The sequence below is a fragment of the Idiotropiscis lumnitzeri genome, chromosome 5, assembly GCF_059441095.1.
Source record: "Idiotropiscis lumnitzeri isolate Australia: NSW breed Sydney's pygmy pipehorse chromosome 5, RoL_Ilum_1.0, whole genome shotgun sequence".
In the NCBI taxonomy this organism is placed as follows: Eukaryota; Metazoa; Chordata; class Actinopteri; order Syngnathiformes; family Syngnathidae; genus Idiotropiscis; species Idiotropiscis lumnitzeri.
The window spans coordinates 13,869,224-13,893,930 of NC_142395.1; positions in this window are offsets into that span (position 1 = coordinate 13,869,224).

The following is a 24,707-nucleotide window of genomic DNA, read 5'->3' on the forward strand; positions in this document are numbered from 1 at the left end:
GTATCTGACTGCTGTACAATAGCCAACATAATGAATGTGTCCTTACCAGTCGGTAGGGCCAAGCTGCACATTCACTTTGAGCGGTATTTGGCGATCCTTTAAAAGTCTTCAAGGTTTCAAGTCAAAGAGCGCTTGGGAAAACTCATTTGAAGAGTGCAACTGCAGGCTCGTCATTTCCCTCCTCTGTTGAGCCAAATGATAAAAGTCGCACCCTGTAGCACTCTTCTTATCTGTGGCCTGGTGTTTGAATGGACTCCATTTAGCAGTAATAGAACAGAGGAAAGGCTTGATTTTTTCATCCTACCATGAAACATATGTCCATTTTTTAACAAGGGCAAAAGTAATGTAATTATAACACAAGTAGAGAACAGAAAATGCTTAGTTCTCATGATTGTAGCCATTGCTTGTTTGAGAGTCTGGCTATTATCTAGCCTCGATAGAAATGCCATGTTTTATTTGATGAAAAACAAAAACAATCTTCTTGACGTGACTGTATTCCCTTTCGACAATTTACCACAGTTACTACCAGCCATGTTCCATTATTAATACCTTGTCAATCACGATTGTAAGTGTCACAAATTCAGCAGATTTGTTGTTTCTATTAAGTGGAGCGTGGGGTTGTACACCCAAATACAGGGTAGCAGGAGTGAATGGTGTAATAATTAAAAGTTAAAGAAAACAAAAAGGCAAACTAGGTACTGGGATGATCCAAAATACTCAAGCCCAAAATGACATGGAATCAAAGTGCCAAATCAAAATAAAACAAGACGAAGGACAGAGTACGCTTAAGAATGGACCGACTAGGACTGAAAGAAAGCAGGGAGCTTAAAACAGACAAGTTGATGAGACAACGGGGAACACCTGGACAAGACACAAAGGGTTGGAGGGAGCTGATTAGATAACCCAAGGAACCAGAATGACATGCAGAGGTGGACACGATAAGATAACTAGACACAAACAAAAGAACAAGGAAAACATCAAACCAAATACTAAAGCAAAATCAAGCAAGACAGATGATGACAGTCGCTGCATCATTTTACATTTTGAGTGTGCTCAACCCAAAATTTGAGGCCAGAGAAAATTACAATGGGCCCTTGGTTTACCCTTGTGCACAGATTCATTCATGTGGCAAAGAAGGAAGGCTGAGTTCATCCCATATTTAGCATTTTTTATTCGATTATTTTATATCCATGACCAAGATGAGTTTTTCCCATCCATCCATTATCTGATCCATTTCGCCTCACGAGGGTTGCGGGAAGATCCACGCAGGCACGGAGGGAACATGCAAACACCACACTGGAAAGGCAAAGCAGGAATCGAACCTTGCACCTCTGAACTGTGAGGAAGACGTGCTAACCAGCCTGAGGAGTTTCTCGTGCAAAAAAATTAAAAATACTGTATGACGTAATTGTATTTATATAGGTTTGTGATTGACCGTGGCACATTCCACATAAGAAAACCGGCACATGCTAACTTTTGCTCATTGACTCATTATTGTGACCAGATGCTGAGAAATAAATGCTGGACACCCCCATTTTCCTCTATTTTTGTTTGTTTGATGGTATGCATACATTCAATGTGGGAGAATTTTTGCACTCTTAGAATATGCAGGCGGCACTCTTTTGATGTGTAAACAAACCCAAACAGTGGTTCATTGCGCTGGATAAAGGAATGTTGATATATTTTGCATGTTTTCTGTAGTAAAAGAAAAAGTTTTGCGCTATGAAGCCCTTTGGTAGTAAAAGTCTAGACAGACGTACTAAAAAGTTCATCTAGGAATCTTGCCTCCATTAGCAGTGCACATGTTTACCGTGTGCATACGCCAGGGATTTGGTGGCATATGCTAAGGCCCCCTGGCAGACTTGTGACAAAGCACTTACGGTGGAGATGGCGGGCCGACTTGTGGTGTGGTCCCACCCAGGGGCTGTGTCCCGAGGCATCGCTCCTGGGCTGGGATGGACGGAGAGGATGATTGGCTGCCGTGTTTTTGTCTTGTGTTCCCATATCAACCTAAAAGCATTTCCCAATTTTTTGTGATGTACTTTGAATAGGCTTGGAAATAATTTGACAGGTCATTTTGTTATCATGACCCCTTGTCTGCTTTGAAGCACTGTTTTGTAAAAATGTCTTTTCTCAATATATATATTTTTAATACCCAATCATAATATAGTAGCTCTATTGTCTCAAATTGTGCGTCAGTTTGTTCAAGGCATTTCTTGAGTTGAACCTTTCTGCATTTCATCTCTGCACTGGTGTGAAACTGTCTTCATTAGAACCCCGTTAGACCTCATTTCAACAGACTGACAGACAGGCTGTGATGAGGCCCCATTCGACCAACATTCTATTCTCTCCGGACCACCTATTTACGGTTGCTCTTCCTTTCATCCGTTCTCTCGCTCGCACTCGTTCTGTCTGACCAGGCTAACCCCAGGAGCCCCCTTAACACACAATGTTTGAGAGTCCAGTCAATCTCACGCGATGATGTTAAACTCTCCTCCAATGAAGAGCCTTCACTGCCCTTCAGAGATGGCCAGAGTGATTAAGGGCTCCTATAAGGAGGGTGATCTCAATTTACAATTTTCTGAAGACCACATTTTTCAGGGGATCCATCCTCAACGTGACTGGTTTACCTTCGATCACCTGTAATGAGTTCTCCAAGGCTGCGTTCTCAACAGTGTGGTACTCGGAACCAGACCAAAGTAAAAGAGAAAGATACACAGCGAGCACAATTGGTCCTGTTCACACTCAATTTGTTATCATTGGACCAAAAGTTGGAGAATAAAGAATATATTCAAAGTGACAGTGTTTGTTTTCAAACAGTCTCTGGTCATGTCAGATTTATTTATATTGCCCTTAATCGCAAGAAATCCACATGCCCACCATTGACAAATATTAACGACCTCACCTGATTAAATCCCCTGATCTTAACCCCATCTGGGGATAAATGAGAAACCTTGAGAAGGGACAACAGATGGGGGAATCCCCCTTCCAGAATGATCACATGAAACAGGCCAACAAATAATTAAACTAAATGCAGAATTATATATAAATATGATTTTAGTTCTGTTTTAAACATTTCTATTGACATTATGGCATATTCATTAGAGCACTCTAATATTATGACATATTCACATTCTTTATTGACTGTATATTTACAAGATATTATACATTTATACAGATATAGAAATACAATACAAAATTGTGTAAAATAACCAAAATCTTCATTCTGTTTGAGATGCCCTCTTGCGTTGTGTCCTTACAAGTTGGTTGAAATGAAAAAGGAAAGTGGAGATTGAGAAACAAAAACTCAGAAAGTAAAAGTAGTCGGTCAAGCATGGGCAGCAGTACAGGCTTTTGTTTTGTGTAGTGTGAATGCTTTGGGACTGAGCTCGTAAGATGCTCCTGGATATTCTCTTAACAGGCTTATACGAGACTCTTTTATGTGGAAATAAAAGCAGCAACCGTAAAATCCCATCCGGTACATCACAAACAATCGAAATATAGGCACAGTCAACTGTCACACAAATATTCTTTTTGTATATTGTTTTATATATATATATATATATATATATATATATATATATATATAGATATATATATTCCGAGACACAACCCATATTTGTGGCAGGGGTGGTTCAAGTGTATGATGAGTCTGCTTTAATCCTCCTTCATGTCAGATAAAAACAAACATAATGTGTCCACTTAAAATAGCACATTAGCACAGTGACTTGTCTTCGGGTATGTCTTTTTGATTAAAAAATGTTTTTTTTTTATTTATGGACTGACATCATTACATTTGTTTTTCATTGGCCCTTGTAAGAGAGCAGATATAAGAAGTCAAAGAAAATTACAAATAAATAAAACGCAGAGATGGAGGTTTTGTTGTTTCAGTTTTTTTTCAACCGTGGAGCATATTTTCTTCATTTTAGTTATTCACCTGCGGAACCATTCCCACTGTCCATTCGACATACTCTATTATCAAAAAAGCTTCTTAAATTTTTCCAAGTGACTGTCACTAGCGCCACAGTGACAGACAGTTACGAAAAAAGTTGTTTACATGCTTCTGGATTTAGGAATATTGCCACTATAGGCTAGTGTGTGTGAAATCATTGGATGTTTTAATGATTCTGGTTTGACATATCATGTCACTCGCCGTCACATCTCTGTTGTCATCATCCATTGATGCACATGTTAAAAGACACAATCAAGCATCGTGCAAGATATCTAAGCATGCACCCTACTGGCCTTTTAGTACCTTTCCCTCCTCGGGGAGCTCTCCTCACATCAGTATTCCAGTCCAAGGGTTCAGCCCTTCTCATTCCATCCACCCCTCGATTTATTTTCATACTATGAGGGTATGATAGCCCCTTAATAATTCATATTTAGAGTGTATACCCATGCACTGAGAAATTCTGATTCATCCTCCTGAGTAGCTGCCCACCCTCCTGCATGATTTAAGTCTCCGACCGCTCGTTGCGGCTCACTCGTGCTGTCGGCGCGAAGCTTTCACGAGTTGAGCTGTCAATTTTTTGGGGCTCTAAGAGGAAAGTTTGTGTAGGTGGAGAAGAGTCTTTTCTTTTAGCCTGCATGCTTCTTTTACGAGCTGCGAGAATCGAGGCGGACCTTGCCTCAGATCAACTTCAAAGAAGCAGACAGGGCCTTCCACAGACAAGCAGTACAATAAAGGTGAGCAGTATAGTCGTTTGAAACGCACACATCTTACAACTTCTGTAGCAACAGGATGCACTCAAAGGAAACATTGTTTTAGATGCTCCCAACTTGAACTGAACCAAATCACAGTTTTAAAATCAAGCAGAAAGGAATGCTGGTCAACTTTTGATTTTTCCCTCTAGATCAGCGGTCCCTGACCTTTTTTTATGCTGTGGACCGGTTCATTCAACTCCGTAACTTTTGTGGACCGGGTGCTGGCGAGATAATGTGGCGAGCCAGGGAAGGGGATGGCTGTGTTGTTGCTCGCCGGTCTATGAGATGAGCGTGCTTCGTACGCACTAACGTTACGTTTGCTAGCTTGTGTGTTTAATATTAGCGTAATGCAACCGAGACAATTAGCATCTTCACACACGTTAAGTGGAAGAGCAAGGGTTTTTGGTTTTTTTTCCGTCTGTGCGGCCCGCTTCAAAGTGAACCGCGGCCTGGTACCGGCCCGCGGCTTGGTGGTTGGGGACCTTTGCTCCAGATAATAATGGAAGCCATCATAAAATGGAGAAGATTCTGGCCACCCCACTGAAAAAAAAATCTAGTTAAACCCAGGTTAGGATTTTTTTTTTTTCTTGAAGTGAGCAAAACATCTCTGAATTCTCTTGGAGGGAATACCAAAATACTTGAGACTAGGTACATTTCTGTTTCTCACATTTTTTTGGGGAGCTTTTGCTTCCAAATTTGTGAAACATTTTACAGTTTGTCAAGGAAACTTTGTCTACCCGTTACAGCTTCATGTCTTTTCACACATAACATATATACCCAGTAGGATTTCACTGCTTATTTTGGATGCCTTATAAAGAGTTGTTCAGGCTTTGTTCTTTACACCACATCCCACTTGTCAGAGCATGGAGGAATATATTTTAAGACACAAACCAAAATAAATGGGCGGGTTTAGAAACAACAAGCCGCAGAGGAAGATGTGGCCTGTATGGGCCACTTCAAGGCAGCCTGACTAGCATGAAATACAATATGTAGACTTCAGTGTGGAAATGAAGCTGCTTCCATGAGTGAAGTCGATGTTAGCGTACAACGGTGCCTTGATTTACAAGTAGGAGTTTTTCGAGACATGAGCCTTTGCTCAAAATATTTTTAAAAAATGTTTTTTGCCTTAAATTGCGAGCAATGCATGTCGGGCTCTCCACAGCTCCAGTTAATTTCAAATATAAATCAGAATATGATTCTTAGACCAGTGACTTGCCCTTTAAAACAAAATTTTTAAGGAATATTATGGGGAAAATATTGACCCAGCAAGAACAGACTGTGAGGAACTGATAAGCTTGACACATAAGTTTATCGAGTGGCAACATGTCAAAAGTTTAATGTAGTCTTCATTTTAAAAGCCATTTTTAAAATTTGTCTCACATTTAGACCAGTTTCAATCACGCTTGTTAGTTTGCAGGATAGTCAGTCATCCTCATACGGTTTTTATTTAGACAAGTTTTGGTCAACAATATGTCGAGCATGTTAGTCATTATTTTCGTCCGAGTAAACAGAATTTTAGTCGTCTGGTTTTTGTCAACAAAACGTTATTTTGTCAGCAGATTTTGAACATTTTCATGATCATAGACATATTTTTCATGTATGATGAAAACGTAAACGGAAGTTTTTTTGGAATTATGTGTGACTGTTGACAATGAGGTATTATTTTTTTCTGGATGAATTGTTTCAGTGTTTTATTTTGCTGTGTCATCATTTATGATAAACACTGACTTCTGGGCCATGTTGTTCCTTGGCTATGGTGAAGGTAATGATTTTGATTGACGGTGACAGTAAGAATTGAATGTTCTTTAACTTCTGTACTTGACTGGCTATTTAAGAGTTTTCACGTCGGAAAGTCGGAGCCGCTGCGATTGGCTGGCAACCAGTTCAGGGTCTCCCATCCCTACTGCCCGAAGATAGCTGGGATAGGCTCCAGCACCCCCCGCGACCCTAGTGAGGAAAAGCGGTACAGATAATGGATGGAAGTTGTAGCCGTTGTTGGAGCGTCTGGTGGGCGTGCTCGCCCGATTAAATATAAAATTGGGTTGGGCTGTCGCGAGAAATGATCACTGTGATTGGCTGTCAGCTAGCAAATCAGTGCACTGGACAAAAACCGGAAGCGACGAAAGTGCAAAAACTGTCAAATTTGAAGCTATTTCTCAAGTACTCATTTTCATATCTCCTCTATGGACAAAACGGCTGGCTGCACAGAAGAGTGCGAAGACAAACCAATCACTCTTATTCATGAAAGACCGCCGGAATTTGACTTCACCGTCAAAGTCTACACATCGCCACCACATGGAAGGGTACTACTTCTCAGACGTGTGCGGAAGGTCCGAAGTAATTACCGTGACCATTGGCTTTTGCAGTATGTCATATTCCGGTCTTCTAGGCCGACGCTGCAGTTGGCCATGACGGCTGACGTCGGACTGGTGAATAGATTCCTTCAGAAAACTACATCCATTGGAAATTGGCACAAAATCAGAGATATCAAAATTTCCCCCTTGGTGTGGGTATCGCCACAGAGTGACAAGGGGTGTGCATGGCCACTCCACGCCAGCCTGTAGCTCCGCCCTTGTTCCCCTCTCACACGATAAAAAAGTATCCATCCATAAGGCCTCGCGAATCATCATCCTCAACTCTAAACCCAGTGCTCACTGCAGTTGGACATAAACACCCCTGGCCCTACATTCGGATTTCTTCCAGTACAGCATTTTGTTTTAGGACAAACTTTTCACTAAACAAGTGCCCTCTATCAACACTCGCGTGTTTATTCAGTATAACACAACAGTGCGCTGGAATAGCGCAGCACAGGAAGAGGAAAGAATGGTGGATGTCTCGAGAGAGCGCTGCCCAGAGGAGGCACGATTAGGAGGTGAAGCAGTCAAACACTCGGACCAAATGTGCCAGTACATCAGGATAACCTCAGGCTGTTCTGGGCCAGGAGGACTGACAGGCAAACTCTGCCTATGGCCGACTACGGCTGGATTATTTATCACCTCCTATAGCCATTCCTCTGAGCTTGAGCTCATTTGGAGCCCGAGTCTGTTTGCACTGTGTGCGCTGACACGCGGATTTGTCATAAGGCCCTAAAACCCAAAAGCTTACAGTTTCCCCTCACTCAAAGCATGTTTACTGAGTTATTCTAGTGATGTGCAAATCAGCAAATACTCTACTCGTTCTTGTTCCAGTCCTGTGCAAGTGAAATAAAAAGGGCTGATAAGAGTGAATTCATGAGTTTTGAAAATAATATGACTGGCAAGACTGTCCGGTGTGGATTTGTTGATTCCGCATAGCGCTGCCCTCTCAAGTGATTATCGATTATTTTTTTTGGTTATGTTAGACCAGCAGAGAAGGCCTTGACTACAACCACTAGACACTTTATTATGCCTTTTTACCTCAATTTAAAAGAATCCTGGGGGTCTATTTCAGCACATTGAGTTGCCTTGAGTATTAAATGTTCTATATGAATTAAGCTGCCTCGTCAAAATAACCAAGCACAATTCGCCAAAACATTTTTGCCTTGCTGAAATGAGCCCATTTTCAAGAGCTATGCACAGTTGCTTGTGGAGCCAGCACTTAATCTGCTAACTGCCAAATTATTGTAATTTTTTCCCCCCAATAGTAGCCAAATCCAACCGCGGTCTTGAATTGCTTCACACATTCATGTGCATGCAAGAAGCACCTGGTAGCCTGCGGTGGTTAGCTTTCATTTTGTTCAGCTGCTGGTGTCTGTCGGCATGATGGTCACTCTGAAAGCAGCTTTGGTATTACTGCCTGTGAACAGCTTGTTCTGTTTTTGCATTCTTCAGTTGTGTGAACACTATTACGGTTTCCTCGGCTGATAATTGCCAAAGCAATGTTGTTTTAGGACCTGACACAAAATGCCTGCTGGGCCTCTAACCTTTTTGGAACTTGACTGTAATAGTTCCTGACACTTGTTTTAGTACCGCTCATGCACAAAGGCAAAGTTTTTGGCTCCGCGGCAGAGGAACAATCATCTTGGCACAAATACCGAGGTGTAGTCTTTTGTTCTCCCAGAGATAATTTGAAGCAGGTCAGAAATGAGAGCATCTTAATATGATTGCCAGGTGAATTAAACAAGGCCCATGGGCCTGGCGAGGGGGGTGGTGAGGTGGTGTTGGGGGGGGTTCTTTGTTTTTGCAGTGGCTGTGAGCACTTGACGGCTTTTAATTGAACACACATTTATTATGCTAGGTTCAGCTGGAGTGTGACGGGTATGATGAGGCCTCAATTAGAACCATTAACAAGATGATTGCACTCAAAGTCAAACAAGGAAGATTTTTTTTTTTTCCATCCCCGCCGAAATCGTATCCTGTTGTTAAAGCGCCCGGTGGCCGTGTGGTAAAATGTTCTCATACTTTGAAGGAAATGATGATGGAGGCTCCATTCGTCATCTGTCGCCTGTACCACAATGCAATCTCAATCCATTTAGCCGATGAAAGCAACATGTCAGAATGTGTGATACTGCTCGGCGCGTGAGGACAAGTGCCCATCAAGATATGTCGTCTTGCTTTTACTTCTGCACCCGACGAAAAATGTGTGAGATAGCGAGAGTGTCACAACCACTGTGGCTTCTTATAAGCTTGAGACTACATTGTGACCATCGCCAGCCTGTGTCGCAGATGATAGGTTTGAGTGTGTCTAACCGTGTGATCTGTGTGCTAACATTGGCCTACTGGGCTAAGATCAGTTCGTCAACCCTGCCTTTGTTACTCCGTGAAGGAAGGCTTACCCAAGGACCTCCCTGTTTACTCTGGCCTCCACAATGGCAGAATCTAAACTCTCTTTGTTGCCAGGATTTAGGGCAGATTTACTTCAATTTTATCTGCGAGGGTCCCCTTTCATCAGCTTGGAGGTCTAATGCCCTTAACTGGCTTAACCTGGCTCCCCTTGTGATCCTCACGCCCCGGTACCCACGCTGTCTTTGGCCTCCTCACCGTTCCTACTTATCCGCAGCTCCCTGGCCGGCCCTTTAAGTCGCTCGTGAATCCCGAGCATCGCCGAGGCTTTTACTGTGGCAAAGCATTGTGGAGCGTGCTCGGTGACACCTGAAAGTCATGTTTAACATGCCATAAGCGTGTTGTGTGTCAGCAAGATGTCCACCCGTATACAGCCTCAATGCACACTGGTCCCACAGAAGTCAAAACAAATCTTTACCAGACGGTCCATTCTTGGGTACAATTCAATTTGGGTTTTTTTTTTGTCGTGGGAAGGAATGTGAATATAATATAGTCATTTTTTGCATTCACTTTGAAATACAGGTCATGTTTTAAAGGAGTATATTTTACAGGGCGGTTTACAATGGTGTTGACGTAACCCACATTTGTAAGTTGAAACACTGTGGTTTCAGCAACCTACGCTGAGGCCTTATGAAAGACTGAATTATGAAAATTTTTTGTATGACAAACACTAGGCTATAATTTGAAAAGAGTCAAATGACAAAAGATAAGACCAGCGGAAACTCAGGGACCTATTTTTGTAAACAGACAGCCGAGTGCTCTGCGTAATAACAGGCGCATCTTCGTTATGTTTGTGAATCTGGTCGACGCGACGTACTCGGGCAGACAAAGGTCATTTTCTAAAGGTCATTTCTAAACGCCCTCGAAAAATTTTTGACTACCTAAAATCAGGTCTAAATGGGTGGCGCAGGTGTTGCAGTGTGATTTGGGTGTATTTGATCAAGGGAGGTAGACAGATTCGGTGCGGAGAATCATTGTAAAAAACCAATTAATATTTTTATCAATATTTTTTGTTTTTTATTTGATTGTTTTGCATTTATTGCTTCAAAGTGGTTTTCCATGAAATATTTACTCTATTTATGATTTAACGTTTGCATCATTATATAGTATGTCAGACTGCACCTCATTCTGACGTTTTCAAATTCAGCTGTAGGAACGGAACTCTGTCGTGAACCGAGAACATAAAAAAAAAAAAGCCTCCAGGTAAAACCTTAAAACACTGGCAACATGTGCCAAATTTTTGGTTAAATTCCACAATGTTTGACTGCCAAACTTTTGTTCAGGTGGTTGACTGTAGATGATGTTCTTACAAAATCAGATTGTTGACTCCATACCAGCCCCTCTCAGGATAGATAAACTGCCGTGGCTTTGCTCATAAATAAAGATGAGATGTCACTTTGTATTTTTATCAACTTAATCTTTATTGTGAGAGCGATGTTCTCCCATCGAGAGGAGGCGAAGCATATTTTCCGGATATAGTGGGAAAGTGATAAAAGTGAGCCTTTTAGCATGCCTTGTTTTATCACCGTGCATATGTATGTGACCTGTCCTCCCAAGACCAGGGCACTTAAAACTTTCCCCCCCCTGAGGGAAGTGTGCAGAAAAATCCGGTATGAAGTACTCTTCGATTTATGTAGATATCGGTTTCTTTTTCTGTTTTGAATATACAGTAGGCCAAAAAATACACATGCTCGCAGTGTAGTTTGGGAATCCACTGCTCCATTAATGATTGGCTGTCATTTTGGATCATGTCGCCACAGCAAGCAGCCTGCAAATCAAACGTAGAACATGCCGTAAATTACCGGCCCGTTGTCACTTCTCAAATAGGCTGCCAATCACCCATGTTCGTCTTTTGAGTAGGCTAACCGCCAAATGGTCTAGATGCGATTTAAATCCCTTCGTCCTCCCCGGCAATCTTGTATTCATGAGACGAGGAATATTCTTTTTTTTTAAGTCATTTTGAATTGCAAATATTCCCAAATCGGCAACGAGCAGCGGAGTAAATGCAGGGACAGTATGGCGCTTATCCCTGCACCGCCTAAGATGGCAGCCACATGTGCCCAAATTGTCATGGCATCATTATGTAACCTAGACCAGCCAGATTATTCAAATTTCGCTTGAAAGTGTCATCGGTGGTGCTAGAGTGCCTTTTTTTTTTTTTGAGACCTGTCACCTTTTTTATTTATTTATTTTTTTTATTTCTTTGGGGATGGGTCTCTCTTTCTCGCTAATACCGCCCACTCTCCCTCTCAAACTCGGCCTAATCCAGAGAGCGTGAGCATCAGTGCTACCTTTGATGGGCCCCGGATTAAAGCAAATCTCCATCTCTTTGGTGGATTTCAAACGCAGCGCGAACAATGATGCCAGCCAGAGGCGAGCTAATGAGGCCTGCGGTGGACTGGCAACTTTCAAAATGGACCTGATTAAAGGCAAAGCCGTTATCGCTCTACCTCCCCACGTGAAGTGTGTCGCTCTTTTCCATTTTTTATTTTTACGTATCTCTTCATTTTTTTTCCCCGCCTTACCTCTTCTCTGTTCTCCAGCGGGTGAGGCCTGACTTAATTAGTGGGCTGGAGTGCAAGTGTACCTTTCACAGAGCGCTAATGAAAAGCTTTGCGCATTTCTTTTCACTAAATTAGCGACTGAGTACGCCTCTCCTCCCTCCGCTTCCACTCATCCCTTCTGACCGGAGGGAGGTGTCATTACAGGGACTGTTGACTCTCCGGCTTTAGTGGTACGGCGCTGATATCTTAATTAAACATGCAAATCGGGTGAAATCTATCGAACACGTCTCAGCCGCGCCGTTACCACGTCACATGCTCCTTCTTTGTGTCGAGGCTCTCGTTTTTTAATCTAATTAAATAATAAAGGCTTGTGTGAAAAAAAAAATGACACAGCCGATTCTAACGTGAATTAAATTAAATGTTATAAGATGATTGATTTTCGCGAAGGAGCACACATTTAGGGTTGTTGTTGTAAAAAAAAAAATAAATAAATATAATCAGAGTTAATTATACCCCTGCTGTCTGTTTGGTCCTTTGTATTGTCGATTTAAAAGATGTACAGGTCTCAAAGAATTTTTGAAAAATGCTTTTAATATAGTTTCGCTGACAGTTAGTCGAAGTTTTATGTTTATTGCGTGGAAGTATTTTCATACAAATAAGGGGTGAATGAATATTTATTGTAAATAAGATTTCTCTGCTGCGCTTGCACAAGTCACACATCTCAACTAGAGTATTCGGATTTCGTCGTCACCGTAGAAACAAAACTCCATTGTTTGCAAAGAACCAACTAAACCCTAATCACCTTTGTCAGTACTCCGTCTTCCAATTGAGTGGATTCACTTTTATTATGTGGACAGTTTTTCAACAACCACATCAACAGCAAAATGCGGACCATCACAATTTTAATGACCCTTAAGTCTTACGGTTTGGAATATGACGAGTACTATTTTGAGACAAATATTTGCAGCCAGACTGACCTGCATGTTACCTGATGGCCATTCAACTTCAAAATGAACAGTGTTATCCAATGAGCTACGGCAACTGTCTGTACTTTTGATTTATTATGTATACACCTATATGACAAATATGACTGGCTGCAACCAGACGTAAGTAAGATAAAAATGACTACTATAAAATGACAATAAATTGGACTTTATACTGCCCCCAGGTGGCCGTTGCGTGCACAGCAAAATGAGCAGCACATTGTGCATTGAAATGATTGAAAATGAGTGTCAAAAAATGTTTATTTACGTCTTGAGTGTATTTAATGTTGCCTCTAATTTTAGCTTCCATTTCATTTTTATCCATTATTTAATCACTTTCTTACATTTTGAGCAATGGTTAATGATGGTCATCATTGAATCATAAACTGTTAATATTTCCTAACGCTTCATTTCATCTATAGCTATCAACTGTCAATGAGTCACTGATGCCTAATGAAGCCGTCTTTGCCTCTGACTTCCACGCGGCAGGTCCAGGCCACAGAGCAAGTTAATCCCATTGTTGCATGGATGTATAATGATATCCCAGGGCGCCATAGCATGTCTCTCTCTGTATGGCGCCAGTTTCTTGAGCCTCTGGTATTACTCTTTATGGACCTGGGCCCAACCCTAGCATCATACTGGCAGTTTCAGCCAAAGGTCCACCTTGTCACACTGAGCGACACAAAAACACGTTTTCAGCTCATCACAAACTGCTTCAAACATGGGAGGTATGTTTGGGGTCTCGAGATGGTCAACCTTGATTGGTAGTAGTAGCCTTATGAGAGCAACTGAAGTGTTTGTGCTAGCTTCTATTTCTTAGTGTGTATGTAGCCGAGGCCTGTGCTCGGGATAATCCTAGCCAGTCTCTTTCTTTGAAGGGGAACAGATGTAGATTTACATATGTGGAGAGTCCCCAGCCTGTGATGAGATTAGCCGGTCTGGGATCTTTCTTCACAGCGACTGGAAGGTGCATATTTAATAAATGCCTGGAGCTAGGCAGAGCGGTGCGGGGTCTCGGACCTCAGAGATCCACGGGACAAAGGCAGACAAGGCCCGTGACAGGCTGGCCCATATGGGAACAGGGTTACGTACAGATTGCACTTGCCTTTCATTGGGTGCGGGACAAGGCTTTAAGGGGTTTTAGACAGCGAGCGAAAGCACTTGGCGGGCCACTTCTGCAGCCTCTCCACAAAGAGAGCTAATAAAGGGATTTGGAGCTTGGAGTGGCTCATCTGTTTGCTTGTGTGAGAGACCAGTTTGTGTGTAGGTGTGTGTAGTATGCGTGTCAAAACAATGAAAACAACATCAACAAAAAAACAACAGTATGCAATCTAACACGCACCGTGAAAAAAGGATATTGTGCTGTGACAAAGTATTGGGGAAACAACGCATCCTTATCTTATATGAAGCAGTATATTATGGATATACTACTGTCAATTATTGATGGTCCAAATTAGTTTCTTTATTAGTTCATTTAGCCAACTGTTACAAGTATTTCAAAATAGGTATCTTGAAAAAAAAAAATCACAAAAGAGATAGTAAGGCATGTAAAGTGTCCAACAGCAAGGGACCCGAGTGTGTGGCCACAAAAAAACAAAAGAAGAAATAATCCGGAATTTGTGAGCAGGCTGGCACATTAGTTTTGTAACTGCTAGACTTTTGAGTCTTTATACAAATGGCAAGCTAACTCTTCCATTAACCTGATTAACTCATTTATAGAGAAATAAGGTTCACCGACATAAAGGCAAGGAAGGACCTCCACTGGGGTGCAGGGGGGGGATATAGTCCCATAAGAAATATTTGATATTCTAAAATATGGTTAAAAATGATTTCCTCAGCCCCCCCAATGTATCGGTCAAAAAGAAAAAAAAAGTGTCTTATTGGCCATGGCCATGACCGTAATCGTTTTATGAAAAGCAGCAGACTACTGCAACAAAATTCTCCACATGCGTGAATGTGGGATCTTCAAGACAAAATTAGTCAAGTGAAACACAATAAATGGAATGTAGAAAACAACATATTATCGTGAAAATAACACATTATATGCCAAATAAATCATCATCATAGTCACAAGTCATATCATTTCATTGTTACATTTCAGATTTATTGACGGGGAAAATTCAATCCATTGACTGTGATTTTGTTTCTTTTTTCAAATGGATGGCGGACTCTTTTGACTGAATGTTCTGAACACCTCTTCCCATTCTCTTCCCATAACAGAAATGATTTCATTAACGTTCAAGTCGGCAAAATATTGTCAGAATATCAAAGCGTGAGTGACTCCGACTCCCACTTCTACAAAACAAGTTCTTGATAAATACAGGTAGCATGATGGAACACGAGTCTTAAAACAGGGACGACAAACCTCATTTGCAAGTCTCATCTCATAACTATTTATGTCTTCTGATAAAGCCTCTCCGTTGGCTTTTTGGCGGTCGTCGTCGCGCTCTTGCAGCAGGTAAGGTTGTCAAGTCTTGTTTACACAGAAAACAAGTTGAACATGTGTGCCCCGCATTTCCCTGGCTTCCCGCTGGACCACTACAAGCCATTTGAACAAGAATAGCATCGAATGCCAACAAAGCTCAGTGGATGCACATATAAACCACAACAGACATCGCAGCTTGCGTACATCTGTTCTGAATTCCAACCTAATAATCCACAAGGCTTGCACATGTTCCTCACAAAGACAAAAAAATATATATAAATTTATCAAAATTCATTGCTTCTCTTTAGCCCCTTGCTGCTATTTTTGTTTTTGGCATCGAGTCAGCACGGGTAGAACTATCAACGAAGTGTGATAAGGATTCTGATGATTGGTGTGGAACTGATTGGAGATTAATTGTGATTCAAACCATTTGAGGCTAAATTGATTCTGTCGTAACTGCTTTGCTGTTTAATTAAGACTACATGAAATGTATTGTAAACTAAACAAGAGTTCAGAACATTCATAGAGTTTTCCCTCCCATTAAAAAAAACAATATCATCATCATTCATTACCAACTTGACAAATTGATTCATGAAAAACTGAACTACATCCTCAGCAAGTTTCCCCACACGAGAACATATACAGGTTGGTTTACGATGGAGTTTATTTTCTGTTCTTACTAACTTGAATTTGTGCTCATCAGAACACACTTTAGTCTGTGAAAGGTCTGGGCGATAATTCAATATGTTATATGTTATATGCTGCACTTACATTTGTATGAACGTTGAATAAAGGCTAATGTGTTTCAACAACACTGCTTTTCGGTAGAATGTAATGCAAACTAGCATTTACAATGTACTGGTGGAGAAACTACACTACATAACGTTGTACACAAATGTTCCCCCAAATATGTTTAAAAAATAATTAATGACCAAAATGACTGATATCAAATACTTATACTGTTTTATTACATAATAATTATTATTAACTTATTAAAACAAATGTGCTCGGGAAAACTAATATATGACAACTTAGAATGAAAAGAAAAAAATAAAGACAAATATCAATCTTTCCCGAGGTGGTCAAGTAAATTTGATCAAATGCCCATCTCTACTTGAAAATATATATCATTTATTTATTTTATTTTTTTAATGAAATGTTTCGTCTTATAGGACGATCCAAATGAGCCTCCCTCACGGGGGACAATTTTTTGGCAGTATTTTGAGCAAGCTCCGAATTTCATTCCTTTCTTCGACTTTCTCGAGGCTCCCCCTTCGATGGGACCGCGTCCACTCTGTACCGTTTGATCGCTCGTGTCTCACAGGGAAACCGTGAGCTTGGATACAAAGATGTGAGCAAGCAACTTGGACTCTCCCTGCGGTACAATCTTCCCTTGTGCAATTCCGAGGTGTACGAACACGGAGCATTTTACCTCTCAAAAGCAGTCACTGAGGGTAAAGTCGAGAAGCGCAACCCAGTCTTTTATGTTTGCGGCTTGTTTACCTGATGTTCTAATGTTGAGTAGAGACATTCTTAACATCCTCATGGATCAGCACCAGAAAGAACATGTGTACTAGGGGAGCAGGAAGGTAAACAGAACCTTCTAATTGAAGAAAATCCAGCGAGTTGGAAGGTTTTAAGAGAATTTGGGGATTAAAGAGGAAGTAAACCCTAAAATATTCTTCGCAATTACATGATCTATGTGCCTTTACTAGTCTATACTTGGCATTCTGATCAATATTGTGCTTTTGGAATACGAGTTAAACAGTTAAATCCGCCCATTTTTAGCCATTTTAGGGGCGGCCATTTTTTTCACTTTCGTTAACTCAAAATGACATTGCAGTTGCTCAGGGCTTTGCTAACGACCATTCGTGGTTCAACTTCAGAAAACAGATGAGCCATAATTGCTTGTTACCAGACGCCTGAGCAACTGCGATGTCATTTTCCGTCGACAGAAGTGACAAAATGGCCGCCACCCTGAGATGGCTAAAAACGGGCGGCTTTTGCTGCTTGACTCATATCCTGCAAATGCAATATTAATCAGAATGCCTTGTTTAGACCGGTGAAGGTGCACAGAACATTTTCAGGCAGAGAATTTTTTTTGGTGTTGACTTCCCCTTTAAGCAGAAGAATCCACCCGTTTTTTTACGTCCCAAGTCGAACAGATTCTTATTAAGAATTTCTGAGGTTGACTTCCCCTTTAAGGCAGAGAATAATGAAAGTGGTGCATGATCATAGAGAGAGTGAAAGGTGGAGAGAGACAGGGGGAATTTATAGAAATCCTTGATTGAAAGAGGGTGTTTGAGTTGGGGGTGGTGTTGGCCTACGAGGCAATCTCGAAGGATATGTCATATCTCTGCGGACCTCCTCGCAGACACCTCCACTAATGAATCAGACCTGGTTTTTAACGTCCCCTCGCTCACCAGAACAAAGCATGCCAGCATTAATATTTCAGTGTTTCTTTTTATCTCGATGCTCAACAGCACTCCAAACAATTTTTGCCAGGCCGACGTGGAAAGGGGAAGAATTGGGAAAGAGATCAGGGGAGTCTGAGAACGTGAACGACTGAGAGAGATTCGCAAGGACGAAGTGTTCTCAGGATTTGATCCTGTCTCGGTTAATCATCCCAATGGTTAGATGAGTTCCGATCGGAATGTCAACGTAAAAGGTTGATACGATACGGAGACTGGCCTGCCATCTTTTATATGAAACTACAATGTTATCGCTGTCATTTAGAAGTACATAATAATATATTTGTTCATGTAACGGCATGTGTTGCCCTACTTATTCTGACTTGTGTTTCTTTTTACTGGCGTCATTTGAAAGCAATTGGTTATGTTACAAATGAGCGTCTCTGGATTGTAAAGCAATTTACTGCGTTGGAGTTACTAACCTCAAAAACAACTGTCTGCCGGGTGACATCCATCCATTCATTTTCTATGACACTTGTCTTCATGAGGATCAACGTAATTTTGACATTGTTTTAAAAAGAAAAAAAACATGTCTGCACTTTTCATTTTTGGAGAGATATTCATGTTTATTGGAACATACCAAGAAGTGAGGGAACACTGTACTGAGTCTGTCATTTTTTTTTTTTTAAAAGTCCCATTAATCCTGAAGTGGACTGGAGAGTAACATTCTCACTTTTTTTTTCTTAACCACAGCGATCACTCACCCAGTTTCTTTTAATTGAATTATCACACTGCGCTTCCCCGTATAGCAAGCAAAGTAATCAATACACTATTAGAACTAGCAAAGGAGACACTTAGCCATGCCTATTTCTGCCACGGATGTTTACCACACTGGATCTACTAGTCGATGAAATCAATTTCATGACAGAATCCATTCGTAATCACACCATCGTATCATTACCCGCACCCTCAAAAACAAATAAATTCATTGTAATTTTGCACATATTCTGCCGCATTATAGTAATTACAGGGGGCAACAATAAAGAGAGATGCTCAGACACAAAAAGAGGACGACAGCTCTCAGCCATGTCCATTAATTGCTTCTTTGTATCCTGAAATGGAGTAGCAGCATCTTTACCTGCATGTGTCCAAAAATGGGAGGGGGTAGCGAGCTGTTTGAGGGTCTTGTATTGAGCTTAGGGAAGTGGGGAGGTAGAGCGGATGGGTGGACGGTGCCGTGGGCATTCAGCTGTGAAAAGTCATTCAGAAGGAAAACGCCGCGCATCCTTTATTTATTTGTGTCTGAAATATTTATCTGTCACACGGGCCGTCTCATAATGGGACTGTCAGTCTCCTCTGCCCACTCAAGGGTGCGGGCATGTTGCCCTGAGCGCCCGCTGAGGATCTCCTGTGAATAATTGCTGGAATTTCACTTTTGGGAACGTTGCACTCTGACCCTGCAGCTTGTTGTTTTTCTGCATCAAGTGAAAGGTAGAATGTTTTAAAGTATTTACCTCAGTCTGGTTTTTACGCCCGCGTACACACACCTGCACACGTACACACACATCTATACGCGTGTACACAAATTCAAGCCTGAAAATAAATAATTCATCCCTTTACTCCGGGACCAGAGCCCAATCAAGCTGAAAATCCCTGTCTTGCTGCACCTTTGAGCTGCCACTTGCTCAGTGTTCTAATGTCCACACTGGAAAAAGACCTCCACCAATGCACAAGTGCACTCTATTAAGCCTTTAACGGCATTTTTAATCTGGTGTCATCACCTAAATAAAGCTCACCTGTGTGTTTTTACACTTGGCTTTGATGCTGCTTCTAAGGGAAAACTTGAAACCCCATTAGTTTTTTGTTTTTTTTTCTTAAGTCAATTTTGATGATGTGGGCTTAAATTCAATAAGTCATACAAGTATATACAAATGTTAACACTCCTAACGTTAATATATTTTAAGATACAACCTTTAAAACGAATAATCAAGAAACAGGATATATTTAAATCAACTACTAATGTAAAATGTAAGAACAATCAGGATACGTAACTGTAGATTTAGATTTTGAGTGACAAGCTACAGCTATCTAGTGGGTGGCTAGGTAGTGAAGCCAACGTAGCAGTCTATATCTTCATTCGGTGATATTTCACATCGAACAGCACAGACAAACAGACATGTGCAAGTAAATTTCCGGGGTCTGGTGCGCAAACCACCACAAAAAAGGCCACCAACCACCAATAATTTACATCAGTGTCACTGTATATGTGTGTCAAGTCAGCGGCTAATGTTATATGCTAGCATTACTTGTTTGCTATCTTGCCGCCAACAGGATTCTTTGCTACATCATGCATCCTCACTTTTATATTACATTAGTGGGAAACTCAGGCATTTGCAGCTTAAATGCTGGGGAGGGCTGCAATTTTTCATCAGAACATAATTATTATTATGTGGGGAGACACAAAAAGACTATACACTTTCTCACAAAAATCGCCTTTATATAAGTACAAAATACTCTTAATATTGTTCAGTTTGGATCAGGCATTTTCCAATGCATGTATAAAAGATAAACTATCCTAACCCAAAAAGAAAAGCTTTGAAGCAAACAAAAAAATAACTACGTGCTGTGATTTTTTTTTTAGTGCAAACGGTCCATTGCATAAAAATGACCTTCCAAGGCCAGCACAAATTTGCTGCACAAGAAACCTACATTATGTGGAAGAACTCATTTTGTAATTTTTTACATCACCAAAAACTTCAACTCACTCAAAATGTATTTATGTGATAATAATTATGTTTGACCAACATATATTTCCAAATCGGCAAAAAGATTATCAGGCCAACTCAGATTGCAGTCTAGAGCGCAATAAGACCTAGTGTAAGCCCAACTAAGGCATGCCTGTCTGTCATCTAGTGGTGATTGGTAATTTTACAACTTAAAACTACAGAGTTGACACCTGCATTTTGTCGTTTGGCACCACTACACCGCATATTCACAGATTCCCCCCTTCTATTTCTTCCAATGTTCTTTATCATATTTTGGATTTTTCCCTAAAACGCCAAAACCCCGGTCACCCACCCCCTATTCTGCTCATTTCTCAAGGAAAAACAGATATTAAATGGGTATCAGCATTTTTAAAACACTTCTATGGATTTGTATATAAATAAATAATTAAATAAATAAAATACTTTGCCCGCAGATTCCAGTTGCCAATCCTTAGATTACCTAACTTTCTTACAATTGTGAGACGGTTGTTGTTAAAAAAAAAAAGAATTTATAAAAAGAAAAAAGGACATTCTACCCTTGCGTGGTTATTAATGTATTACTTAAAAAAGTCCTGTGTAATTTATGATTTCATGAAGGTGACAATTGTGTACAATTTGTGATTTTTTTAAGGTGAACTTTTGACCCTGGAACAAATGATGTGTTTGTTTTATGATTATTATCCATCCATCCATTTTCTGAACCACTTCTCCTCACTAAGGTCGGGGGGTGCTGGAGCCTATCCCAGCTGTCATCGGGCAGTAGGCGGGGTACACCCTGAACTGGTTGCCAGCCAATCGCAGAGCACACGTAGACGAACATTATTATTATTATTATGATTATTATGGACAGGTTCAGGTAATGAATGGATGGATTATTATTTGTTGTTGTCATTTTTTTCCCCACAGAAAATAATTTTTTGCAATACAATATTGTCGGTTCTGGAATGGGTTGTGTTCAACATTACAATTGAAAATCTTCACCTTTTACTGTGTCGTATTGCTGCAGGTGATATTTAAATTGACTCAAGCTATCAGGACTGCACTCAGACACTGTATGCATCTTCACTCATAGGTATTCAGTGAAGTGCAATCATCTAATCATCTCCCGACAACACACACATGCAATTGTGCTTTAGGTAAACACTGACAATTAGACACCTGGGTACAAAATGCACAGAGAGTCACACACAAGTGCGCATACTCGCACCCGAATGCATTGTCTGTAGTCTGTGCATGCATAATTAAGGACTGCCTTGTTTGGAGAGAGTGCATGTCGCCTCCCCTTGTGCATCCTGAGAAGGAAGCTTTGAATAATGGAAAGTGTCACCTATGCAAAATGCAGGAGATGAGCAAGACTGACGGTGAGTGTGTGCGGGTGTACAGTATTCTCGTGATTGTAGAGTGTGAGCGGGTCGACTGTATGCGTGCTGTCCACGTGAGCACCTCCAGACGTGCACAAGCCTCTATGCTGTGGCAGGAGGGCTGGTTGTCATTTAGCACGGTGCCACTCGGACACTGGAGCATATGTGATGTCAGAGAGTTGACAGCTGAGACGAGGACCTCGGTGGTCCACCCTCCCACCTCCGGAACCTCAAACCTCCTGAGCAGTGTCCCCCTCCCACCTCCAGTCTGAATGATGCCTCCTGCTTCATCTTGAAACAGATGTCATACAACATGACTTTATCACTGGACATTTTTTTTTTCCAAGATAGACTTTCACACATTTTTGTTGTCTACTCGGCTAGTAGTGGGGGGAAACAACAAAGTGCAAATACTTTGTGATTGTACTTAAAAATAGTTTTTGTTATTTGTAGCCCAATTAAAGGGTAAATCTAGTCAGAAATGTTCTTTGCAATATTGCATATGTGGAATAAGAATTAAGCAGCAAAATGCACACGTTTTAATCCATCTCAGGGGGCTCCGACTGAAAATGACATCATGCCTCAGGGCGGAGGTAAGAACCAATCGCGGCAAGCTGAGAATATTCGAGAAAATTTAGACTACTGCATAGAACATAATGTTATAAAGAAGGTTTTAGACTTGGCTTCCCCTTTAATGCATTTATCATTCTATTTATTATTTATGTACCCTTCATCTGAATACCGATTGTGCCAGCCTCACTATATCAAGCTCCTGGTAAATATTTTTCTTTATTTTCAAAAGCATTAGAACTTCTACTTAAATGCATAGTATGAGTTGCCATCTGAAGTATAGTTGCCAATGAATCCCATACGCAAACCCCAAAAACTGTCATTCAAAGAGACCGAATCTGCCGCTTCATTATAAACTGCCAATACAAAAATGCTCAATTGTAAATCAGCTGCAAACTGGCTTTCCTGCTCTCACCTTGTGATGTTTTTCCGGACATAAAAGTACAAAGCTCACCCCCCACCGCTTAGCCGCTGACAACATCTACCTTACAACCCCGCCCAATAGGCACGGATAAAACATAATATCTAATTAAGTTTCAGCGCCGCATTTTCATTTGTTAATCACTTAAGTGCTTGGAGGAGAAGCTGATATCCAAAGGTCTGGTCCCAGTAGCCCAAAATGTCAAAATGCAATTATATGCATGATTAGCCTGACCTGCTTCTATAGCGCCCACCCTCCCTCCTTGCCCGCCAAAGATGACAACCACTGCCATGTTTATTTGGATGAGATTAGAACGCCCACCATCACCCCCACCCACCCCATTGTGTGCAGCAGCAGCAGCTATTGCACCTCCATCTGGTTACTGTTGGTACTTGACTAAAACCGCTGGCAAGTGAGGAAAGAGCTTTAGCCCAGGTGGGGAGTTAATCTTTCAATCTCCGTTAGCCTTAGGAGCTGTGGATGAGGGGAAAACACTCACACACGCATAAATGGAAAATAAATGAATAAGAATAAAACAATTTATGCTTCTTAAAGGATAATACTATCCCAAATTATTAATCAAATCATCTTGATCCGTTTGAGCTTTTTTTTTTTTTTTTTGGTGGTGCTTAGCGGAGCAGCAATCCTCTCTAATCTGATTGTGTGGAGATAAAGCGGATTTAGCCTTGCTATTGTGCTACTCTGATTAAAGGGCCAGGTGAAGTACACACACTCAATAGCGAGAAGGCACGCAGAATGTGTGTAACTTCAATGACACATGCAGAGAGCATGCACTTCCATGTAAAATGGATGTCTTCATTTCATGTTACGGTCGCACACGCAAATGTTTAATTAGCACCGTGACCGTGTGAGTGTGAAGAGGTTGCTTTAAGATTTATATTCCAATTGAAAAGTAGTTTGAGAAATAAAAAATTATTAACTAATTTAATTAGGAATAAACACTTATTATGGGTGAAATTAATGATATGTTCATCAGTTCTTAAAAATATTTTATGATCATTTTAAATCGCAGATTGCCGTGCGACCCTCATCTGTTGACAAGTTGTCGTTGATGGGCCTTCATGTGCCAAAGCTTAGTTGGTGCCGGGTCAGTCATGTAGGCCAGGACCGGCATGGAACAAAACCGGCCGTTCTAGAAAATTCTCATATATTTCCGAAATTCCCAGTGGCCACCCACAGCCTGCTGATATCGATAAAGTAACAAAATAAAATGCATTATTTGGAGGAAAGCTTAAATTTTTTAAACTGTGTTTTTTTTCTTTTGGGGGGGTCAAATTATGTCAAATTGAATAATTTTCCATGGCACACCTGATGATCTCTTATGACACTGTGGTTGGGAACAGTGGAGCTAGACTTTTATCCAAGCTAGATAGCCAAGGCTATCTAAGGGAGGAGTCTACAAAGGAGAAACTTAAAAGCCGTTCTCAACTGTAAGCATCCAGCGCCCCCCGCGACCTCACCTCTAACTCCACCAGTCGTTGGGAATCTCTGCTCGGGACTCAAAGATAATTGAGACTGTCCCAACAGCGCCTCTACGGCTTGCAGACACATAGCACACTCCAATTTGTCCCCACTGAAAGACATGATTAACACCTAATTCCACACAATCAACATATTCTTCAATTCATCAAACATTACGTCGCTACCAAAACTCTTTTCCCAAACAATCTGTCTCTGAAGGAGCTCATACGAAGTTGGCCCGCTTTGCCTAATTGGACGAGGATTTGTGTTTGGACTTAATGGAATTGAAAAAGAATATTTGAGGAAGTGTGCATTTTGACA